The sequence below is a fragment of the Ischnura elegans genome, chromosome 10, assembly GCF_921293095.1.
Source record: "Ischnura elegans chromosome 10, ioIscEleg1.1, whole genome shotgun sequence".
Classification (NCBI taxonomy): Eukaryota; Metazoa; Arthropoda; class Insecta; order Odonata; family Coenagrionidae; genus Ischnura; species Ischnura elegans.
Window position 1 is genome coordinate 66,154,903 of NC_060255.1, and position 19,768 is coordinate 66,174,670.

General features: G+C 39.1%; 1 protein-coding gene across 5 annotated transcripts in view; it reads right to left on the reverse strand.

The window, feature by feature from the left end:
- LOC124166949 overlaps positions 1-19,768 on the reverse strand; it is a 127,068-nt gene that overhangs the window by 41,686 nt on the left and 65,614 nt on the right. The gene's annotated exons all lie outside the window — the stretch shown is intronic.

A 19,768-nucleotide genomic window follows, 5' to 3' on the forward strand; every position in this document is an offset into this window, starting at 1 on the left:
CACAAACAATGAAGATACACAAGGATATGTTTTTCATAGAGTAGTACAGAACAATACAGATAATATCATTATGATTTTTTGCCAGTCTTTACCAAGACATATATTCAATCTAGTGACATATCATGTTATTTTGGAGGAAGAAGCATATTTATTCGAAATGGGCTTTGATTGTGACAATGATCGTTATGAACACAACCATCAATTTCCATATATTTAGAAAGTTATACTCATCAGTTATAATATATAGCAATATTCTTATTTCAGGCTGTTTCACATTCAAACATACCTAAACGCAAACAAAAAATGTCAACCAATCAAGAAATTTTTAATCAATTTAATTCTGGTTTCTTCCATTCAATTGAGGAATTAATTCAAGCGCATAATGATATTCACAATAATGTAATATTTAATAATGATTCTATAGATGATAAAATAACTTATCAAAATATGAAAAACTTAATAGATAATTTTAAAAACAGACAATATTGTAGAACTTGCGAAGAGTATTATTGCTTAAGTGATGAATTACCGCACGATAACACAACCAACCATATACACAATCTTACTCAATCGTTAAACAATGAGGAAATTCTTAATTATTTTCAAGCTGGGGTCTATAATACGGAAGAAGAAATTGAGTTTGCCTTAACACGCATAAATGAAAGAATAATTTTTGAAAACGATGTAATTAATGATTTGGAAACTTTCAGAAATTTAAAAGCTAGATTAGACATTTTGAAAGGTCGACGATATTGTACTTATTGTGAAACCTTCTACAGCATTGATGAGGCTATGCCTCATGAGAACACCAATGAGCATAGGCATTATGTTACAGTTCAACTTGGTAGAGGTTTTAATCAAATACAATCCGCAATTCGGTCCAGACTTAAAACGTTTTGGATAACACCAGAGCAAAATAGCAGTATAGATGTTATTTCATTTCTAAACGATATTAAACAAAAATTATTTGAAAAACTTAACGAAGGAGTTATTGAAAACAATTCAATTAAATTTAATTTGGTGTTAATCTGTAAATTTCGTAAGAATGAAAAGGAAGAACTTGACACGGCATTTAAAACACCTAATACACGTGTTTTACTTATCGATATGATTGATGAAATAATAGATGAAGCGTTTTCCAAAATACTAAAGGAAAAATCTGAATTCCAAGCCAAAGGCTCTGGTTGGTCACTTTCTGAAGTGATTGGTTTGGAATTACGCATTAATAAATATAATCCACTTCGCGGATCTACATATATTGAATTACCGGCTAAAATAAAAAATACTAAATCAGTTGTAAATGTAAAGAATAATGATCGTTATTGTTTTAAGTATGCTATTTGGTCCAAAAACATTATAGATCATCCAAATCTTGTTTGGAATTACAATAATAATGAATTTCGAAACGCATATAATTGGGATTGTATCAAGTATCCGGTTGATCCAAAGGACATCATCAAGTTTGAGAGGATGAATAATATTTCAATTAATCTCTTTGGTTTAGATGAAAAGAACAATGTGTATCCAATGAAAATAGTTGATGAAGAATTAGATGATCATCGTGATTTGCTATACATCACAAACGATAAGACAGGACATTATTGCTGGGTTAAAAATTTCAATAAATTGATTAAATCGCAAATTACAAAACATCACCACAGTATAAGTATTTGCAAACGTTGCTTTATACATTTTAGGGATATGACAAAATTTATGGAACATAAAGCTCTCTGTAAGGGAACAGGTGTGCCTAGTAAAGTTATAATGCCAGATGAAGAAAACAAAATTTTAAAATTTACAAATTTGAATCGTTTTTTTCGCATACCCTATGTAATCTATGCAGACTTTGAATGTCTTTTAAAGGATGTTAGCACTTGTAATCCTTCACCAAAGGAATCCTTTACGAATGTTATTCAAACGCATGAACCATTTAGTTTCTGTTATATGTTAGTTACACCAGATGGTTGTCAAAAACCGATTTTATATCGAGGACCAAATGCAGCACGAGTATTCATTAACAGAATAAAAGACGAAGCAGTGAAAATTTATGAAATATATAAGAACACTATCCCAATAAATCCGCTGACTGAGGAAGAAGAAAGTATATTTCTTACCTCAGTGAATTGTCACATTTGTGAGAAAGAGTTAGGTAAAGATAGGGTCAAAGATCATGACCATTTGACAGGAAGGTATCGCGGTCCAGCACATAAACTATGTAACTTAAAGTATAAAATGCCAGACTTTTTACCCATATTTATACACAATTTGTCAGCCTACGATGGTCATTTCATTGTACGTGAGCTAGCCTATGATGAGAGAGAAATATTTGTAATACCAAGCACTGAGGAAAAATACATTTCTTTTGCAAAAAAAATAGAAAAAAAATTTAAAATTCGATTCGTTGATACGTTTCGATTTATGTCTGCATCATTAGCTACACTTGTATCTAACTTGAGAAAATTTAAATTCACAAATGAAATATTTGGTGATTTAGCTCATATAATTACGCGAAAAGGTGTATATCCATATGATTACACCAATTGTGTTGAGAGACTTGATGATTGTTTTCTACCGAGTAAAGAAAAATTTTATAACAGATTAACTGATGAATGTATATCAGACGATGATTACACACATGCATTGAATGTATGGTCTTCCTTTAAGTGTAAAACGCTAGGTGATTATAGTGATGTATACCTAAAAAGTGACGTAACTCTTCTTGCAGATGTCTTTGAAAACTTTAGAAACATATGTATTGACACATATAAACTTGATCCATCATGGTACTATACTACTCCAGGCTTAAGTTTCGACGCAATGCTAAAGTATACAGACATCGAATTGGAACTTTTAACTGATTATGATATGTTGTTAATGATTGAGAAAGGTATTCGAGGTGGAATATCACAGTGTTCTAAAAGATACTGCGAGGCTAACAATAGGTATATGACTAATTTTAAATCTGATTGTGAATCTAATTATTTAATATACCTAGATGCTAATAACTTGTATGGATGGGCATTGTCAAGACCACTACCTCACTCAAAGTTTAGGTGGTTAACTGACAAGGAAATAAATAATCTGATCGTTAAAAACATTCCAGATGATAGTCAAGTGGGATACATTTTAGAGGTTGATTTGTCATATCCAGATTCTCTTCATGATAATCATAATGATCTACCTCTTTGTCCGGAAAACAAAATTCCTCCCGGTGGAAAGCATAAAAAACTTTTAACAACACTAGAAAATAAAACTAAATATATAATTCATTATGTAAACCTTAAGCAGGCTCTTTCCCTAGGCATGAAACTCCTTAAAGTACATCGAGTAATTGAATTCAATCAATCACCGTGGTTAAAGTCATATATTGATCTAAATACTGAAAAAAGAAAATCAGCATCCAACGATTTTGACAGAGATTTTTACAAATTGCTTTCTAATGCAATATACGGGAAAATGATGGAAGATGTTAGAAAAAGAATTCGATTAGAATTAGTAACAAGCGAAAAAAGATTAGATAAACTAATATCAAAATCTGAATTTTTGGATCGAACAATCTTTAGTAAGTCACTGGCAGCAGTTCACCTCAGAAGGACAAGCATTAAAATGAACAAACCAATTTCTACTGGATTTAGTGTATTAGAATTAAGTAAGACGTTGATGTATAATTTTCATTATCATGAAATGCTACCCAAATATGATAAAAACATCAAGTTATCTTACATGGATACTGACAGCTTTATTTACGAAATAAAAACAGATGATGTATATAAAAATATACTAGAAAATTTAGAATCTTTCGATACGTCAAACTATTCCAAAGATCATCCTTGTTACTCAATAATAAATAAAAAGGTGTTGGGGAAATTTAAAGATGAATGTGATGGAAATATTATGACTCATTTTATTGGTCTCAGAAGTAAACTTTATTCTTTCAAGGTTGACGGGAGTAAGGAGAAAAAGAAAGCTAAAGGTATAACAAAATGTGTAATAAATAAATGCTTATCTTTTAATGATTATTCAAAATGTTTATACGAAAATTTGACAGAATTTCGAAAAATGAACGTAATTAGAAGTAGGAAACATAAGATATTTACATTAGAAATGAATAAAGTCGCTTTAAACCCATTTGATGATAAAAGATACATCTGTGAGGATGGTATCAATACTCTTGCTTGGGGGCATTATAGAATTCCTCAAAAACGTACACATGATGAGGCGTTTGGTAACACTTGAAATTGATAGAACTAGTTTAAATATGATAAAAACATTTTTGTGTTACTTATAACATCATCATGTGTAATTTTTTTACTTTTTATTTTCAGTATTAACACACACGCACACAATGAATAGCAATAATCCAAAAACCTTGTATCACCTCTGCATCGAATATATTTGTAATAATATATTCGATGTAGCATATAAAAGGATAATGGAGGATGACGAACCTATCGTGCGTCATCGCATTAAACCGAATGTTCAATGTCAAATTGAAACGGTAATGTGCGATGACGTATATCAGAGTTTACCAAACGAGGTATATTTCGATTTAGAGGACGTCGCTCTAAGAAATTTTCGATATTAATCAATATTTTGACTTTTTTTTTCTTCGTAAAAGTTTTATAAATGATAAAAAAGTAATAAAAAATTTCCAGTGTTAATCATGACGTTAACATGGAAACATCCTTTTACATGCATTTGTGCAGGTCCGTCAGGATGTGGGAAGACCACATTCGTAACAAGGTTTTTAGAGAACTTGAACTATATGTTAGATAGTCCCATACGTAAGATAATTTGGTGCTGTGCTCCAGGAAGTGAGCCTAAAATTCGATTACCTGTTCACTTTTTCTCCGAAATACCACCTTTTGAAGAATTTGGTGGTAATCCAACATTATACATAATCGATGACTTGATGAGCGAGGGAGCCTACAGCAAAGATGTGTGTAAATTATTCACCAGAGGTTCACATCACTTTAACATTTCAGTGTTTTTGATCACGCAGAATATTTTCTATCAGAGCCCACAATCGAGAAATATATCATTGAATACAAAGTATATTGTCGCGTTCAAAAACCCCAGAGATAAGTTACAATTTGGTCATTTAGCTAGGCAGGTCTATCCGGAAAAATCGGGGGAATTGGAGAGGGTATATAAGCAAGTTACGCAAGAACCATTCGGTTATTTGGTTCTAGATCTTGGTCAGGACACGGACGACAGATTCCGCTTTAGAACCAAAATTTTTCCCCAAGACGGGGCCACTGTCATTTACATGCCCCAACGCGATGAAAATATTGAAGAACAATAAACACTTGCTCCACGTCCTAAAGTCTGCAAAGCCTAAATTACGTACTGCCATATTGAATAGCTCGGACGAGGAGTTGATTAAAACAATTTGCGATTGTTGCCTCAATACTCTAAACGGAAATCATAAGATCGATAAGCGATTGAAACGAAAATTATCCAAGCATCGTAACACACTGAGAAAGTTGGTTGAACGGGGGACGAGTGTAAAAAGAAAACGAGCGCTTCTCGTACAAAAAGGAGGCTTTTTGCCATTACTACTGGGTTCGATTTTAAGCGGTGTGATCGGTAGCCTGCTGGGAAAATGAGTTTGCATAAAATGCTCGTAGTGAGTCCCGAAGTCTTTGATCGAAGTCGTGCAAAGGCTAGGCTGAGTAAATTGGATAAGGAAATGAAACTTGTGTTAGCGAGTAAAAGGCTCAAGGATATTGACAAGTGGCATTTGTATAAAAGGATACTCGATAAATATCTCGACTCAGTGTCAGACTTTAAATCCCCCATACACGTTCCAATAGTGAAACACACACCACCAACACAAGTAGTTGAGGGTAGCAATGCAATGAGAAGGCGGTTAGACGAAATTAAGAGGACAAATTCAGAGTTAGATTCGACATGGGCACGAATAAAGGAACAAATCGAAAGCGATTCTCCACCGAAAAAAATGAAGCGGATAATAGCAACTCCAAGAGAGCCAAGCACACCTCCAAGGGAGCCAAGCACACCTCCAAGGGCGCAAAGAATATCTCCAAAGGAGCGATGGACATCTCCGAGATCAATTCCAAGGCGAAGCAAGCGAAAAAGGGTACCAAAAATGTTCGGGGAAGAGTGGGACACGACGTATTAGCTAGCGTGTACAACAATCCCGCACATCCTGCTGGTTTTTCCACAGAACACAAATTAAATAAAGCGACTGGGATCCCGATAAAAACAATTCGCGAGTGGTTGGAATCTCAAGAAGCGTACACGCGTCACAAGCCGGCGAGAAAAAAGTTTGTTAGAAACCGTTACGAAGTAAACTACATAGATGAGTGTTGGCAATGTGATTTAAATGATTTGAGAAGTTTGAAAAAATACAACAATGGGTTCTGTTACATTTTAACCGTAATAGACATATTTTCCCGCTATGCGTGGGCAAGTCCTCTCAAGTCAAAAAGACCAGAGGAAATTATAGAAGCATTTAAGGTCATATTTCGCGAACGCAAACCATTGAAAATTCAGAGCGATAAGGGAGGGGAATTTGTTAATAGTAAGTTTAAAAGTTTTCTCTCGAATCAAGGAGTAAAGTTTTACACTACTAATAATCCCGAAATTAAGGCTAGCCTCGTGGAACGCTTTAATAGAACTCTCAAGACAAAAATGTATAAATATTTTACAAAATACGCAACTTATAAATATATCGATGTGCTTCAGAAACTCATTAGATCATATAATGATAGCAGCCATTCACGTATCGGGGTAGCTCCATCTCAAGTGAATGCAAAAAATGCATTTGTCATTGTCAGTCGGAGAAAAAGCTTAAGAAAGGTGAATGTAACATTCAATAAGGATGATTACGTGAGAATCAGCAAAGAGAGGCTTCCATTCGCCAAAGGATACACACCAAATTATACTAAGGAGATATTTCAAGTTTCAAACATTGATCGAGCAAAACCAATACCGACGTATGAATTGAAAGATTTGAACGGGGAGGATATAAAAGGAGGTTTCTATGCAGAGGAATTAGTAAAAGTCAACGTGTCTCCCGACACGGAGTACAGGATTGAGAAAATTTTGAGACGTCGGGGGAGTGGTTCTAATTTAGAGTACTTTATCAAGTGGGACGGATACCCATCGTCTTTTAACTCGTGGATTCGTGCTTCTTCCGTTCATAAGGTATGAATGAATTTTATCTCACACTCCCCAGCGACAGCTCGAGGGATTTTTTCCCGAGAAATACGATAGCTCATTATCGTACAAAGTTGAGTCATCGCATCGATTTAGACAATAACGAGTGGTATGTAGGTCTTGCTGAGATTTCCATTCCATCTATTGAGGTAAATAAAGCCCCCGAAGATACACCTGCTGAAATTTCTATTCCTCCTATTGAGGTAAAAAAAGCTCCCGAAGACACACCTACCGTTATCGATAACTTTACCCCAGCTTCTCGCGGAGCAGACGAATTGACTCCTAAGGATAATAGGACCCGGACTGAAGAGGGATTAGTTCGAGGGGATAAAGAAGTTATAAATGTGAAACTTCAAGATGATTCATACTTTACAATTCCCATTGGTACTTATGACAGCATTGCGGTGGCATTTGCAAGGCCATACATTGCCTCCAGCGCACGAAAACAAACTTACATTTCAAATGAAGTAATGCGCTATATTGATAGATTGAGTGTAAGGATTAATCAGGTTGGAGTTGATGAACGCATATTACCACGGTCTGTGCAAATTTCAGCGAGCGGAGTAAAATACTCATTGTCTCCAGGAACGTATGAATCGTTTACCAGCTTATTCAATAAAACTTTGTCGGGCTTTAGTGGAAAAGGCAAGGAAAAGATAAAAAATGACCTATTGTTATTATCAGCTGTTCTTATTAGATTATCATTTAAAGATTCAACGTTGACAGATGATGAGCTAGCTGAAATCGTTGATGGGGCAAGAGCAGAGATTAGCGCTAAGGATAATATAGGAAAAAGAGAAAAAAGAGGTATTACAAACTCCTCAAAAAATCTTTACGTTTACACAGATATAGTGAAACCTCAATTAGTCGGAGACACTGTGAGTCGTTGCATCCGCATCTTGAATTCGAAAATTGGAGAATATCAAACGTTCAATCCTATTTACTATTACCCCGTCGAGAAAAACAATATCGAGAGTGTGGAAATTCTATTGAGTGATAAACTCGGTGAAGCGATTTCTTTTCATAGTGGGGAGCAAAGCTCTATAGTGGTGTTACACTTTATAAAAAAGAATTGATTCACGTTAGTACATCATTTTACGACGAGATGGCACCGACGATGGATCGATATTACAGCTATTATTCCAAGCAGGTGGGGGGAGAGATTGGACCTTTGTATAGAGCCTCTTTTAGGGTGCAAAAGGGGAGGGGTATCGGGAGTTTCCTCGCTGGTCTCTGGCGATTCGCGAAACCTTTGCTTTTTAGTGGGCTTAAGACTGTTGGTAAGGAAGCCGCGAGCGCTGGGGCAGCAGCTCTCGGAGACCTTGGAACGAAACCGGTTAAGGAGATACTGCGCAGTAGAATAAACGAGGCTGGTCAGAACTTGAAACGAAAGGCTGAGGAAAAGATAAAAGGCATGTCTGGAGGTGGGTTGAGAATCGCGAAACGTCCAAGGCTTAATAAAATAAAACATAGCGGTGGACGTAAAAAGCGACAGTCATCGAGAAGGCGAGGAGGAAAGAAGGTCGCTGGAGGAGGAGATATCTTTTCACGATAATGGCTGAGCACATGCTGTCTTCGTTGGATTTATTCCAACCCAATCCTCCCGTCCAAAATAACATCTTAGCAAAAAGACTCGTATCCTATAAACCCATTTCTTCGCTAGATAATCGGTCTGTCATAGAATTCCTGATCAAAGACTCTGGGGATGCGTACAAGGATTTGAATAGCATATATCTAAGACTTAAAGTGAAACTTTGTAAAAAAGACGGGAATGATTACGCTAGCTCTGACACGAATCAGCCAGGAGTAGTTAACAATATTTTGCACTCTCTCTTCGAACAGTGTAACGTTTATTTCAATGGGACGTTGGTCACTCCGTCGGAGGATAATTACCATTATAGGAGCTACTTGGAAAATTCTTTGAATTATGGTACTGATGCGAGCAGAACACATTTGCGAAATGTGGGTTGGGAACTGGATACGGGGGATGACATCAATAAGACAGATGCCTCAAATGCAGGTTTTAGCAAGCGTAAGGAGTGGTTCAATAATAGTGCCGAGGTAGAGTTGTATGGTAAATTGCATGTTGACGTATTCAATCAATCCGAACTGATGCTGGATCGAGTGGATATCGGTATAAGACTATTGTTATCTAATCATGCTTTCTATCTTATGGGTGGAGATGGGCTATTGAAGATTTTAGACGCAACTTTATACGTTCAACATTTCGATATCAACCCATCCATTTTAGTTGCACACAATAAAATTTTAGCCAGTAATAATGCGAAATATCACTACAAACGTACCGAGTTGAAAACTTTTACTGTTCCTTCAGGTGGGCGAACTTTGAGCCTCGACAATGCGATCGTGGGTCGAATACCTAATACAATTATTTTTGCAATGGTGGATAATGAAGCTTACGCTGGAGGTTTGAATAAGAATCCATTTGCTCTCTCTCACTATTCGCTCGAGAATTTTTCCCTCTTTGTGAACGGTGTGCAAATTCCTTCCGAGGGATTACAATGCAATTTTTCAAGTAAAAAGTATTGGGCACGTGCGTATGATACGATATTCTCAGGCAGTGGTATTAAGCATTACAATAGAGGTAATCAAATCACTTACGACATGTTCGGGCATGGTTATTTTATGCTAATTTTTGATTTAACACCTGATGATTCTGGAAACGAGAATTATATAAGTCTTGGAGATAGAGGAGTTGTGAGAATAGAAGCGAGGTTTGAGAATGAATTATCGAGAACGGTCACGTGTTTACTTTTCTCAGAGTATGATGCAACATTGGAAATTGATAAAAACAGAAACATTATCACAAACTTTTAGTCATGGATGGAATTCAAATCAACAGGTTACTAAGACCACTCAATATATTCCGTGGAGTTTACGCATCCGATAGGTTACCGAAATCACCACGAAATGGAGTTTACATAATAAATTTAGATCCATCTACATTGCCGGGTTCACACTGGGTTGCAGTCTGTTTACACAGTCATTTGGCCGAATATTTTGATTCGTACGGTCTACCTCCTTTTATCCCAAACATTTTAAAATTTTTAAAACCATTCTCAGTCACTTGCAATCACATTCAAATCCAAAGCTTTCGTTCGGATATTTGCGGTGAATATTGTTGTCTCTATACTGCTAGTAAATCTTTAGGTCAACCACTACACAAATTCCTTAGACACTTTCATCACACCACCCCTCATCTCAACGACTGTCGAGTCCTGAAGCTGTTTCGACAAACCTTCAACCAGCTGAGGTGGACCAAATGTCATCCCAGGGCTCAGCGGTGCTGTTCCCGAATAAATATGATGAGCAGAAGGAGGAGGTGATTATTTGAGAAGAAGCAGTCGCAGAATGCAGATCGTAGTATCTATAACTTTCAACCAAGGAGGAGTGACGGAGCTTGCAGCAGTTGATGTAGATTCAAACCGTCTATTTTGGGGCAGTTTCAAGAAACATGGAAAGCTCGTGGCTGGAGGAAAGAAACTTCGTTTTGCAGACCCCCTACAACGTGATGAGACTTCCTTTAACGAGGGATTCATATCTCACGTGGAACTTTCATCCACCTTGGAAGCTTTGACTGAGGGTGCAATGGCGCTTTATGCATACACTGAAGCAGAGTGTGAGTTCCTGACCGATCTCACGGGGCGTACTTTCATCTCTCTCGAGAAAGAATTACACTGTCCTCCTCCCGAAAAATGCTCCTTTCCTGCCTATTCCTGCCTCAATCCTTGTCACAAGTTGCGCAATAGTACCTGCGCATTGAGAGATGCACATTCATTAGCGCAATGGTTTCAGTACAACCGTCTCAAGGCGGAAGTTGATCCATGCTCTGATGACTGTTCCCCCACCCCTCCTCCATCGTCATCCTCCTCCTCTTAAGCAGTTTCATTGCTTGTCATACATCAGTCGTCATGCAGACGTCGGAGACATCAGGACCTTCACCGGTGAAAAGAAAGAGGCCCGTTGAACAACCCATTTCTGCTTCATTCCACGACTTTAAGAATTTAGTGCTTCAAACTGTGTATTACTTGAACAGTGGAAAGACAAAAAGTGTGTGTATTGGATACGATCCCAGCAGTGACTTTCAATCAGTCGTGCAATTTAATCAAGTTGGAAAGAAAAGTGTGATTTTTTCACAAAGCGAGTGGAAAAGTATCTTGAACTGTGAAAAGGATGTTGCTTTGTTCTTTTACGAAGGAGAAAAGCATTTTTTAACTTCCTGTTTGACGTATGCAAATTACTTTGGGAAGACGCATTTGGTTATTAAAAAAACTTTTAACTTAAAGGAAGATGAGTGGTTTGCATTTGTGAAACTCTTCAAGCTGATAGATCTTTTCCTCCAGAAACTGTCGGTTGGTCGTGACAAAGTGAGACATTTTCTCGCCACCAAACTAGCAAAGAACATCACAGATTGTGATTTTGAACGACTTGAATTAGAGATGGCACTCATAACATATGGTTTGGCTGATGAATAGCCTGTGTGTGAGTGAAAGGCTTTTTAACCTCTGGCACGAATGAGAGTTCTGTAAGTTAGAGAGTCTTGATGTAAGTTCAACCCCTGGCATTGGGTGTAAAAACCTTGTAAGTTGAACATACATCGCGATGAGCGCCATTATCGAATTTCAAGGATTCTCGGACAGCAAAGGAGATTTTATCGTCAAGGAGTTGGCAATCATTGCTGTACAGAATAAATGTTGTAATACGTGGTTATTTAAATTACCACCGAGACTGCTTTCTACAAAAGAGACATACTGGCTGAGAAATAACTATCACGGCTTGACTGAATATTCTGGAGACGTAGATTATCAGGATTTGGAGAGCATACTGTACAACTATACAAAGCAGTACAAAATACTATTCACCAAGGGTGCGCAAAAGGCGTCTTACTTAACCCGTTTTCTTCCCAAGGGAATTTGTGTGGTCAATCTGGAACTTTATGGTTGTCCCTCGTTAAAAAGATTAACTACAAATGAGGGATGTTTAATTGAAAATCATATGGATGGAAATCAGCAGTGTGCTAGAAAGAATTGTTTTAAGCTGGCTGATTGGTGTGAAAAAAATAAAGTATGTTAGATTTTATAGTAAATTGTATTGTCCCGTTTCTTTTCTTGGTCACGTTTTCTTTAATCATTTACAATTTTGTGCAAATGAGAAGGTACGATTGCATTGTGGGATATTTACTAGAGTATGATTACTTAAATGAGAGTGCTGGAGGATTGTCAGCGCTCAGACATGCTGTTCAACTATTTCAAGAACAATATAACATTAGTGGAGGTGGTGATATGAACTATGAAACTGTGAATATGGTGAATAATATAACCAACTCATCCGTGTGTGGATGATTATGTAAAATTTATTGTAATAAATATCTATTTATTTTTACCTTGGTCTTTTATTTTTTGAAGGATAAATCACAACAACAATTTAAATAGTAAGTTTTTTTTTTATTCAATAAATATCCACATCTTTCTCAAGTTTAAGTATAAACTTCATAACATGCAGACGAGTACCTATAATAGCGTCCGTGGTACCGTATCTCACTTTTGATTGTATATGGTCCGTGTAACACACAGGTTTTGCACCATCAACACAATCACTTTGAATCATTCCTCCTCCTCCCTTTGCCTTTAAATGGAATTGAGGTTGGTAGCACTCGTGCACATCCAACCAGATGATCGGGCGCTGCTCTTCCGCCAGGCGTCGCTTCCCCGGATCGGTAATGTTATCCTGACTGGTTACATTAAATCTCTCCACGATCGCCCCTGCTTCATTTCGGAAGCCGGAGAAAGTCACCTTCTGTCCAACCACTTCAATTTTCTTGTTCTGATGTCGGAATACACAACAGTACTCCGCGTTAAAAAGTACCGTGAGCACAAAATCTGTGCCCCGATGAGGGATGTAGATGATGTAAGTATCAGAATCTGACTGCCTCTCCACCACGAGCTCAGTACCCTCAAGGTAAGCCTCGGGATGTCTATGCAGAGCGGCTGTTCTGGTGTTCATGGTGACGACGAATGAGCTCGCATCCTCCTGTACTCGCTTATATATGGTAGGTTCCCCACACCACTTGAACCTTGATTGGTTCGTCGACTTCGTCGGGGTGGGTTGGGCGGAACCTCCCGTCCCACTTTAACCTTGACGAGTTCGTCGATTTTGTGGGGGTGGGTTGGGCGGAGAGTCTAGACGTTCAAGGTTATGGAGGAGGGATTGTCGACGCTTCCAGACAGCCTTGGAGCTATTTTGACCCAAACGGAACATCGTATAAGCTGGTGAGTACTTAGTAAAAAATATTTTGGCCTGAAAACCTCATTTGTATACTACTCCTTCACAGTGTGAGAATATAATAGGACATAGCACAGAAGACGCAATTAAAAAATATTATCTTCGTTTATTATTAGCGTTACAAATGCAATATATTCGAAAAAACTTTAAATTACTCCACAGGATTAACTTGTTAAGATTACACGAATATACACACCATTGCCATTACGCCAGCCATCACGGAATGGACGTTAGTCCGAATATTACACTTTAGTCCTTATAATTATTATGAAAACTTCCGTAAATTTGATTAAACAATTTTCACTTAAATAGGTATGAATAATTTTAGATGCTTAAAACATTCTTCCGGCGTTGTTATCTCCGATCCTACCGTCACCGCCGCCCGTCGAAGAGCACGTTGGTACCTTTCTCGTACCCTTCAATCCTCACGCCCTTCAAACCCTGCACTACGCGTATTGGGACGACCCTTCCCTGACGTCACTACCTGAACGTGACGTCAGCAAGAGCACGAAGGGTGCATAACCGGGTGCATTGGGACACGGCCTAAGATTGTATAATGATAAATTATTGCCTATTTGAACAAATTAAGCTATTAATTAGTCGCATTTTCCGCCAAAAAATGTTACCGTCTCTAAGCTTTGTTTTTTGTTAATGGGGAAATTGTGCAGGTAAAGAGGATGCAGGATAATACGGTGACTTACTTCCGTATTGCGATAGTCCTTCTCTTTTTCCTGTAACCCTTATCCTTTCGTTTCGCCATATCTTCAGCTCATTTTCAGACACACAACCACTGAAACAGCAGATATTCAACTGACAGACGCGACTGCTCTCTTTTACCGGATCCTCACGAAAAGTGGAGAAAAGCGAAGAAGCTGAGAAGTCACGGCAGTCGCACCTCTAACACAGGTGGGAGGGCGGGCTAGACAGCTGAGGGGAGTGTTCCTCTCCGCTTCTCATGCAGTAGCCTTTACACCCCACAACTCGGGGAGGCCAAGCGAATTTCATTCGCTTTTCTTCGACCTCACCCACCTCACTTTAAAACGATAGGTAACCAAATACTCGCTTCGTCTCGGCGCGTCGGCGAGACGGGCGGGCGCGAGATATCATTCCACTTTCTGCGACGTTGCCGTAGTTGGGAGGGCGGTGCGGGGTGAGGGGAAGTAAGAAATTCCAATTGGCCCGATTCACGCCCTGTGTCGCCGTTTTGGGCCTGCAGAACTCCACGGTAGAAGCATTTTTAGGCCACGCAAATTGACATAGAACTGTGGGTCTCAAGGTGGTTGTGGAAGAAAAGTGTAGCCACAGATTGACGGTTTAAAAATTCTTATCTTTTAGCTTGGAGGCAAGTTATAATTGACCAAAGTCCAACTTGCTTTTCTCGATCACCTGAGGACATATTACTATTTATTTCCTTCATTTATGTAAATACAAGTCTCCTAAATACAATAAAGAAAACCGCAAGTCCCTACATCTTCTAGTTGTTCCGCAATTGAGTAGTATGTGAACTCCGGCAGGGGGAAAAAACGATCGGCTTCGGTCGCCCAGAGCGGCTCCCAGCAGTCACTACCAACGGGAGATCAATAGGGTGGTTTCCTATTATTTTTTTATTGCCTATATCGGATGATTATTACTCCTGGAGTACGTATTTCACGCTTTGAGATTTTTAAATGACGATATCTATTTTTCACGATTAAATGAAAAGTGAAAAATTTCAAGCGCGCGAAAACGCGACGGGTAAGGATATCTCTCCGTGTGACGTATTTCTGGTTCCCCCTCCCGCCTTGTGAGGTGACCTTGATCGAGGCTCTGAGCGCTGATAGGACGCAGGATGCTAGCGGGTAGCTGAGTACCTTGCTGGATGGTAGCGCTTGGCTTAAAAAATGTTAATTAATACCTTATCAAACGAAGAAAACTTTCCGACCTTAGCCAGTTTTAATGTGTGATTATTATGAGATGTTTCCCTGAGCTCTGTGCCTCATGCATGCATTGGTAACCTCAGACGATGTATAACTCCTATCCTCTCGTGTAGAAACTAGGTCCCTGTGACGTCACGTGGAGTGGCATCGCATGGGCGCCAATCTGGCCCTTTTCAAATGAGGATAAAAATGGACCATTGCCATTCGTCTAAACCGGTATTTCTAAAACGAAATCATTTGCATATTATGAATACAGTAATGGTGGGTAACAAATCGCAATCAATACCTTTCGGTTTCTTTGATGAAGGAAACTACCCTATTGCTTAAGAGGACGTGGGACAAATTTTTCTCCTCCCTCGAGGCCGTCTGAGGGTCTGAGTTTGGAGATAGTTCTCTTGTCGGCCGGTGGAGTCGTCTCAGACAATCCATCCTTGCATCGGGGTTTTTGACTAGGGTTTATTATCTTCAGTGTGTTCCTCTTTGAGGAAATGAGGCGGGCGTTGCTTCTGCAAGCTCTCGCTCCTCCTCCTCTCTCACTCTCCCGTGGCCGTCGCCAACGGGAATTCACTCGCACACTTGGGTGGGTGTGCACCCTGACAGTAGCGATACTCGACGGTCAATTACCCTTTCTCATCAGAGCCCTTTTACTTTCAGCATGGGTGTCACTTTGAGTTTTTTTATCCGTATTCATGGAAAGCTGAGAGCGTATGGACGCAGAATTTTGCAATGCGCTTCCTCGGAAGTCACGGAGGAAATAAATCCATATTCGCTGGAAGGTGTCCTCGCCTTATCGTAACCGGGGGCCCTCAGCCACGGTCGTGCCTCAGCCCTACGCGCACATTTTTTGGTCCCTCGGGCCAGATCGCACACATGCTGTGAATCTGAAATACTTAGATACCAAAATAAAACCACAGAAAAGAGACTTGGGAACGAAAAATATCATTTTTGTAGCATAAAAATAATATTCTATTTTCCTGTTGAATTTGTGCTTAATAGTACTTACTTATTCAGACGTTATGAATCCGAAAAGCTTTCGTAGTGGAGTTGTATCAGCTGTAGTGATTGGAAAAACCTTGGCGACAAGGTAAATATTGCAGCAAAATCAATAATACCAATGAGGATTACAAAATAATGTTGGCTTGAATATAAGATACAACTTCAATTTCTGTTTATTGGCAACAGGAATCAAAGTAGCTGACATCTGGTGGCCAATTTCAGAAATGAGACGTGGAGGATCGGCCGGTTTGTTTACTAATGCTACAGCCTAGCGGTGTGCGAAACGGATGTGTTTTCAGCAATTTTGTGAAGCGAATACTGATGTATATGGTAAATCTCAGTTGTGAATAATGGATGAAGTAATTTTCTCCACATCTGACGTTTTGGAGTTCAATAGAGACATCAAGAGGTCCCTCGTTGAGGGCTATGAGGTGGAATGCTGTAACCTGTCATGGTTGAAGCACTGTTGGAGTATTTGGTTCTTGCAATGGGCTTTAGCATACAAACAAGCGTTATTAATGGCATGTCACACGAGATACAAGCTTTTCAGAAGAAAATTGGCGCTTCTTTTTCCGTTTTCGTGTGTATTGTTTGACGATTTTATCAACCATCTATTACAAGAGATATATCATTATTAAAATCATCAAACAATATGATAGGCATCTACTCACATAAGCCATCCGTCCTCAATAATCTATTCTTCTCAAGGGAATTCGACGTCGGTGTGGTCGTGAGTGGAATTCCCCTTGCATTGGCGTTTTGACTGCTATGTGGAGTCACTCGACTCTCACCGGCTGGCGAGGATCGATGGGGAAGTGGCGAGACGGGTCGCGCGAGGGTCTCCGTGCCTCGGCCCGGGAATTTTGGCCATTTGGGCAAAGCGACTCGAGAAATCCTTTAAACCAACGAAGCACGCAGGCCTTAGAAACGTCGGGGTTTCGCACCGCATCGTATTCGGAAGAGCAGAGCCTAGTTATTGAATGAGAAAGAGACAGATGTTTTAAGGGCTGACCCGGTTTTGACGGGCCCCCGGGCGGAAGATGTCGGGGCGATCGTGGGGGGGATCGCCTGGGAAAAGTTTGTGCGACTTTGGGAGAAATTACTTATCTCAAGCAGACTTAGTCCTGGCAATTGGTGGGTAGTCGGCCGGGAATATTCATATAATTCTCAGTTGTCGCGATACGAATCATTTCCCCAACCTTAACTTTCCTGGCTTATTGGATATCTGAAAATTCATTGATAGTTATTGCAAGTTTTTTCAACCTTCTTTCCGTCTGCATCTCATTCTCTGACACCTCCATACCTACGCGAACAATTTTTAAGTAGGCATTAAATGATACAATGAAGGTGTCATGCCTTCATATGTTTCTCTATGACCCATTCTTGTTTTTTTCTTAAATAAAACTAGCACGCTAGCTCACTCTTGCCCATTCTCAAATATGCCACACGAATGACAACGAAAATGCTGCCCTTACGGACTTAGAAAAGTCCTGATGAAATCCTGTTTCACTCCCTGGTCTTTTCGTTCGAGGTAATTTACAGTTTCTGGTTGCTTTTCCGAATGGAGTGTTACCCGATGGGGACAGGTTAGTAGTTTCCCGGTAATTGTTGGGATACTGCACCAGAGTTAAAGAAAAGAGAATAAAAGGCGGATAATCGCCAACATCTGATTGTGAGTCTCTTTCCATCTCACTGTTATTTGATTTTCTGTAATTATGATTGAAATAGAAAATAATTCAGATAATTAAACTAGCAATTCTATTCAGGATTAAATAAACATGCATAATTCCTTAATCACGACGAACGCGACTTTTTTCCTCATAGCAGAAACTTATACTTTACCTTCGTTCTTCCCTCCACTTTGCTAGGTTTTGACCCTTTCTTCGTTTTCTTGGGGCAGACATATTCAATTTTTTATCACTTCGCCCCTTTTTTTGGCGTTGTTTGGCTGTCGGCATCTGAATGATTTCAAGCACTGTTGCACGAATGCGGTGGCACGGGTGGCACACACTGAAGACGTTCCGTATGTTCCTCATGCACACCGGCCACGGAGGGGAAAATTTCCCCTCCCATCCCTCTAGGACCTCTTTCAAGGTCTTTGCAACAGTCTAGACTCAGTGAATAGCATAAGAAAGCAATCCGTTCTATTTCTGACAGCGCTCGGGGCGAGAGAAGTGAGAACTAAGATGACTGCGGCTGCTGCCATTGATGCCCGTTTTGGGACTGAAATCACTCAAAACTCTCGTTTTTCATTCCTTAATTACGCACTTATCTGAAAAGTATTGGCCACGAGATTTGGTGTGTTAACCATAAACATCTGACTAAAATTTGATGCGTAAGAATAAACGTCATTAATGGATTCAATGTTCCACAGAGATTCCCGAAAATACCCATTATTTCCAACAGCGCCTTGCATAGTTGTATCATTTAGAAAAAAATAAAAATAAGATACCGACTAAGCTACATACTTTTCCTTGAATATATCGAAAACCGCATGCCTGTACAAGCAAAATCAACTGTATAAGAACGGAACGTGTAGAAGCATGAAATATAGGGGTGTACTGCGTCCTCTTAACGGATAGGTATGGGAATTTGTTTTTCCTCAGAGCAATAAAGGACTATAATGAATAACCCATAAACATATCCGCTAAATCTTCACCACACCACAAAAGCCCACACACGGATTTCATTCCTAAATACGCTCTTCTAATAGTTTCTTCAATAAATTTCCTTAAAACTGCAGATCATTTCCTTATTTGCAAAAGGCTAGTGACCTAACACCAGCCACATGCTTAAAGAGGCAGCTTGAGGTGTAACACGAGGATGTAGATGAAGTGTTATGGGTCCTCTTTTGTTCCTTCTTCACATTAATGACATTACCACTAAGGTCAAGAGAAAAATCTATCTTTTTGCACATGATGTAGTTGTATATGAACATATGGTGTGCGTATAGGGGTCCTCTTGCATGCACATGCATGATTGATCACCACCTGCCAAACACATTAGAGGCGGCTGACAGGATACATATATGTGTAGATCCAGCGGCACTCCATGAGTACATTTGCACACGAGGAAAGTGAGACCTCTGATGTCATGGGACGGTGCAGAGAGACATCAGGGGCAGCAAACACTTCTTGAAGCACCAAAGCCATGTGTACGCTGTCTCCAATGTCATTAAGCAACACTACCAGTGTAATAATTTTTTTTGGAAATAAATAGTCGTTGTACAAAATGACATGTGTAATGTGTGGTTTGCGAGAAAGATAAAATTAGAAACTTATCTAAGCAAACTATTCCAAAAACAAAAGCAACATTTCCAACCTAACGCCAGCCACATGCTTAAAGAGGCAGCTTGAGGTGTAACACGT